This window comes from Trichechus manatus, unplaced genomic scaffold (assembly GCF_000243295.1).
Source record: "Trichechus manatus latirostris isolate Lorelei unplaced genomic scaffold, TriManLat1.0 scaffold00157, whole genome shotgun sequence".
Classification (NCBI taxonomy): Eukaryota; Metazoa; Chordata; class Mammalia; order Sirenia; family Trichechidae; genus Trichechus; species Trichechus manatus.
Window position 1 is genome coordinate 3700109 of NW_004444093.1, and position 6155 is coordinate 3706263.

Sequence of the window (6155 nt, forward strand, 5' to 3'; positions counted from 1 at the left end):
GACCACCACAGGGCCAGCCCAGAATCCTTAATGGAGGATGCCACCTTGGGTGGAACATTAACCACTCCTCACCCTTCACACTCCCCCACCCAGGGGTCTCAAAAGAAATTCCCTTTAGTTCTCAGGCTCAGGGTGGCCTCTGCTTCCCCTGAGGTATGGGAAAGCCCCCTCCCTTCTGATCATAGGAATCACATAATAGATCATATTTCCCTTTTTCCTTTTGCTGCCAGCAGCTGCAGAACTGATCTTGAAGCATGGCCACAGTAATTGTGTGCCCTTTGTGAACTGAAGCATTTATTTTCTTTATTTCTGTGATCTTGGTTTTAGTAGTCAGCTTATATCTTCTCTGATCCTGATTCTCTTTATCTATTTTATCAGTATTTTTTATTGTGTGCATTCTGTTGTAAGAGCCTTACATGCTGTTTAGAACAAATAGGGCTATAAATAAGGAAACAAATACATCTCATTTCCATTACGACATTAATATTTATTTCTGAAAATGTAGTTATTTAGTGTAATAAATGAATTCCCCTTCTTCATAAAACCAGTTGCCATCCAGTCAATTCTGACTCATGGCGACCCCATGGGTGTCAGAGTAGAACTGAACTCCGTAGGGTTTTTAATAGCCGATATTTCAGAAGTAGATCACTAGGCTGTTCTTCCAAGTTAACTCTGGGTGGGTTCAAACCTCCAACATTTCTGTTAGCTGCCAAGAACTTTAACCATTTGTACCACCCAGGGACCTGGCCCCACATCCCAGACCTGCTGAATGGGAGTCTGCCTTTTAGAAGGGTCCCAGGTTTCCCTGTGCACACTGAAGTCAGAGAAACGCCTTCCTGCAGCCCCAGCATCTCTCACTCCTCTTCAATCTATGGATTTCCCCAAATGCAAGAGTAGCTGCTTGGGAGAGGAGAGGCCTCTGTGCAGGGCCAGGTGGCCAATCCCCAGATGTTTCTGACTCCTTGTCCCCAAGCTCAGTTCCAGTGAATCCCATACCACCTATAGCCACACCCAGCTGTCTTCAAGGTCCCCTCCACTCATGTAATACAAGGTTGAAGTTCTCCAAAACAAACAAACAAAAAACAACCTTTATTGGGAAACTAGAGAAAATAAAACAAACACCTAGGCCAGAAAGGGAGGGACTGACAGACCCCAACTGCCCGGCACTCTGGTCCAGGGTTCTTGCCCTTACCCCTGTTGGGGGAATTCTCAGGTCCCTGAGAAGAGGGTAGGAGTTCTGTTCTCTGCCCTCCCTTGGGCCAGAGAGAGCAAAGGACTGGGAATCAGTGAGTGGGTCACTGTCCAAACAGGAGGCAAGAACTCTCACTCAGCGGGAGGAAGAGGCACTGCCAGGGTGCCTGGGTCCCTGCCCTGACTCTGCCCTGTCCCATCCTGTGACCATGAGTAGCTGACCCTCTCAGGTAAGCTCAGCTCTTTTATCTCGGAAATTGTGAGAGTAATAACAATGAACGCTGGTCTATCTCCTTCACAAGGTTGCTAGAAGGATGCCGTAAGCTGGGAGTCAGGAATGATCCCTGGAGCGGGACCTGTCCCACTAACTGATGGGGGAGATGGACAAAACCAAGTGTATCTCAGACACCTATGCCTTGTTGCAGGGAAAGGAGCCGTTCTCTCACTCTCTTCATGCAAGGTTCTGACAGCTGTGATTCAAGGTCACAGGCCAGGCTGATGGGAAGCTAAGTGATCATCCTGAGACACTGCTTATGGTCACTCATTTTCATGTTCTTTCAGTCATCTGTCCACTGACCTCGTCAAGCCTGGTAAGGGCCTCCCATGTGCCAGGCTTCATGCTCAAGGAGCTCAGGGTTCATGGTAGAAGAAAGAGAACCTTCCAGGTCACCTCTGAGTAAATTGAAAGATTATGCAGAAAGGGAGTTCCTGGGTGGTGCAAATGATTAATGTGCTTGGCTGCTAACTGAAAGATTGGAGGTTCAAGCCCACCCAGAGGCTCCTCGGAAGAAAGCTTGGTGATTTACTTGTGAAAAATCTATGGAGAACAGTTCTACTCTGACACACAAGGGTCACCATGAGTCAGAATTGACTGAATGGCAACTAACAATAACAACTAAAACAAAGGTAGGGATATTGGTCATTTTGCAGAAGGACAGAGATGAAGTAGATGGGAAATTGGTGAGCAATTGGCCTGGGGAGCCAGAATCAGGTGGCAGATTTGGGAGGGTGAAGAGAGTCAGAGCAGGATTCCATGCCCCTCCACCCCCCACCTCTGTGTCCCAATTGTAGCCCAGATTGAGAGATTTGGGTTGCTCTGCACAGGTGCATGTGAAGCAGTACTTAGGAATCTGGGCCATCTTGAGAAATGGGGAAATAGGCACCTCCTATTCCAATAGGATGGGGAGTGGTAACCTGAAGTCAGAGAGCTAGGAGGCCAAGGGACTTTTGTCTTCTGGAGGGAAAGGATTGGATGACTGGGTGTCACCCTATATCCAGGTTCAAATTAGTGGGAACAGCTCGTGTCCTGCAGGGAGATATAAGCAGGTGGAGAGAAGCAGGGGTAGTGAGATAGAGATAGAGGGAGACACAGAGATGATGGCGACAGAGCCGTAGGTGGAGACCCAGTGCATCCAGTGTGACCTGAGCCTCGAGCTGCTGTTCTGATCATAGTGCCTTTTGGCTGACTTCCAGGAATCCTGTGACTACTGCTTATTCTGCACTGGAAACATGGGGCAGGGAGCACCCTTCCCATCACTCCCGGCAATGCCGCCTGCACCCATGTCCCAGCAATCTCATTTCCCAGATCAAGAACCAACTGGAACAGCTCAATAGTAGTGCCAGTGATGTCCTTCTTCTGTATGTAAGATATCCCTTCCCATCCCTGTGTACCGAGGAAGGAGGATGTGAGCCTGGGATGACAAGAGTGGGCAGAATTCCTGCAGATAATCAGTAGAGGATGCACTCACCTAGGCTGGGTGGGGGGGCTGGCCATGGAGGCAACCCTTGAAATTGGAAAGAAAGAAGATGGGCTGGCTAAACTGCACCCAGATATTCCCCTAACTCAACCCCCAGCCCAGACTGGAATGGATGTTCCCAGGGTTAGGTCAGTCTGGAGCTGAAGTTAGAAAGTACAGGGCCTGGCACTTCAGATATTAAGATTCCTCCACCACGTGGAGCAAGAGGCAGATGGAGCTACACAAAGGAGGGAAAAGAGAAAGAAGTGTTCAGAGAGGTGCCACTGAGTGAGACAGTGGGTGGTGGGTGTCTGGGTGCAGAGAGATGCCCAGATGGGTGAAAGGGCAAGTGTGTGTGGCACACGTCTGAAGGTGAGGCACCCAGGTTTTCTTTCTTTCTCCATATGACCATGATAATTAAAAACAAAATAAAATTTAAAAAAACGGTGTTGTCAGATCGATTCTAACTCCTGGCAACCCTATGTGTGTCAGAACAGAACTGTACTCCATAGGGTTTGCAATGGCTGATTTTTTTGCAAGTAGATCGCCATACCTTTCCTTCAAGGTGCTTCTGGGTGGACTCAAACCGCCAACCTTTCAATTAGCAGCTAGGGCATTAACAATATGCACCTCCCAGGGGCTCCCAATAATAAGTAACAACCCTTGTGTGGTAGATGCCTTGATTCTTTACCTAGTGCATTCACACCCAGATTTCCATCTGCCTCTCATGACGATCCTGAGATGCCTACAGGGCACAGAGTTGGGTCCCCATGACATAGGTAGGGAAACTGAGACCCAAGAGCTTGATGCAATGGTGAGTGACAGGGCTGGAACACTGATCCTGCCTCCTTATTTACCTCCCTTCTTCTCTCTGTTCCTCAGTACACGGCCCAGGGCAAGCCGATCCCTAGCTACATGGACAAGATGTGTGGCCATGACTTGACAAACTTCCCACACTTCCACACCAATGGCAGGGAGAAGGACAAGCTAGTGGAGCTGTACTGCATCATTGCCTACTTTAACACCACGCTGGGCAACATCACGGAGGACCAGAAGACCATAAACCCCAAAGACCAGAACCTCCACAGCAAGCTGAACTCCACAGTGGACACCTTGTGGGGGATCCTTGGCAATGTGCTTTGCTGCCTCTGCAACGAGTACAACGTGGGCCAAGTGGGCACAGCCTCCATCCCTGACACCTTGGGCAAGAACATGTTCCAGAAGTAGCTGGGCTGTCAGTTCCTGGGGAAACAGGTCATCACCAAGCTGGCGCAGGCCTTATAGGTACAGGATCTTGAAGTGTGCTGTGGATCAAGGGATCTTGGGAGAGCGATCTAGTGGTGGGGGGCTCTCACAGTGTAGCAGGGGGTCATCACTAAAGTGGGGTTGCTGGTAGAACCTGAGGGGCTGCCTGCGAGTCCACTCCATGAGGGGTGGGCTGGGAGGTAGCCGATCAGGGTCAAAACTTCCAGAGGCAGGGCCTTTACACTGTGCCTGTTAGAAAATGGCACCCCTTCCTGGGGAAAATAGCAGCCAGGCACCATGGTTTCAGACTGGCAAGTGAAGTCAGAACTGGACTTCTACCCCCACTTGACCCTCGGGCATGGATTTAGGCAGTGAGCAAATAATTCCTCTTTGGTGGCCATGACCACAGGGCAGGAGAGCATTTAAGGAGCTTGGAACTGTCCTGACACAGCACCCTCCCCCTAAAGATGCTCCCGAACAGTAGGAAGCTTCTTGGATGTCCCAAATACCAGTGATGACTCAGGGCCTGGCATAGGAGATCTCATGAAGCTGGGGCTGTGTGGGGGAGCTGCTGCTCTCTGCTCTAGAGAGGGCGGCATGAACCCGTCCCCTTGACTCAGACGAGGAACCTGTGGTCCCCTCTTGCCCCATCTCCCCAATGCCCCCACACTTGGGTCAGGGCTCCGAGACAGAGAACCCAATCCCTTCCTATGAGCTGTAGGCCAGGCAAGTCTAGAAATGTCCTAGAGTCTAGGAGCTGGGGCAGCTGCTGAGAGATGTGTTTTGGCTTCTTCTGAAACCCTGAGCAGGTGAGCGGTGGTCCTAGCAGTTCAGTCAACTTAATTATGATATTTTGCATTCATTTTATCTCTTTCTTTCTCCTTCTCTGAGCACTTATCCAAGCCCACCGGCTAGCAGGCAGGTAGCAGGCAAGCCCTGAGGCTGGGGGCAAGACTAGGATGTGGAGACTCAGCTCTGAGCTCATGGGTCACATTCGCCTTTGTCCTGGATCTCAGCTGCCCTTCCTATCTCTCTGCTCTGTCGGTGGACAGGTTGGGGCTGGCTGACATTCTCCAAGCTGAGCTACAAGAAAGCCAACCTCATCTAAAGCCAGAATTGGTGACTCCACAGCCCAGTGCCAGCTGAGTCTCCCATTATCTCATCACCCTGTGGATACACCTGTGCTGGGCACACCTGGGTCGCCTTCCTTCCTGATCCGTCTCTGACCCCTTGACTCTCCCACTGCCCACGCCCCTTCCCCACCCACCAAGATTCTAACCCCTGACCTCTCAACTCTCCTGCCATCCATGCTCCCTCACTCCAGCCTCAATTCTGTCTCTCGGTCCCATCCACAGCACTCTTTCTAGAGACAGTCTGGCAGATCAGTATCCCCTTGCACAGATCCTGAATTACTGAGCCTTTGTGTGAAAACTTGTTCTTTTCTCATTTTCTCCTGCTGGCTTTGACCCACTCCTGGTTTTCTGTGTCTCGTGCCTGGGCCAGAGACGATTTTAAGGAGGAAAGGGTGGTCCTCAGCAGAGGAGGGGGTAGGACAGTCTTTTTTCCAGTCATAGAATAAAAAAAAAATTTTTTTAAAAGCCTTGCTAGTTTGGTTGTCTCTCCTCCTCTTCTTCTTTTGCCTCCCTCCCCTCATCTCCCTTGGACCCTACTGGGATGACTTCTCCCCTGACAGAGGCACTCAAGCCCAGCTTGGCTGGCCCTCCACAATAGACATAGTGTGTGCGGCTGAAGCCCTGGAACTGAAATAGGTAGTCACTTTCCTTCAAACAGTACAGAGGTTTTGATTTAATTGGTCCTAGGTGGAGTCCAAGCTTTGTTGTAAGGTGCCATTGAATCTGTTTGAGTTTATAGCAACACCACGTGACAGAGTAGAACTGACCCATAGGGTTTTTTTTGGCTGTAATCTTTTTTTTTTTAATTGTACTTCAGGTGAAGGTTTACAGAACAAATAGTTTCTCATTT

General features: G+C 49.9%; 1 pseudogene; it reads left to right on the top strand.

Moving 5' to 3' along the window:
• Positions 1-1505: 1505 nt before the first annotated feature.
• LOC101347458 (leukemia inhibitory factor-like) lies at positions 1506-4211 on the top strand (annotated as a pseudogene).
• Positions 4212-6155: the final 1944 nt, after the last annotated feature.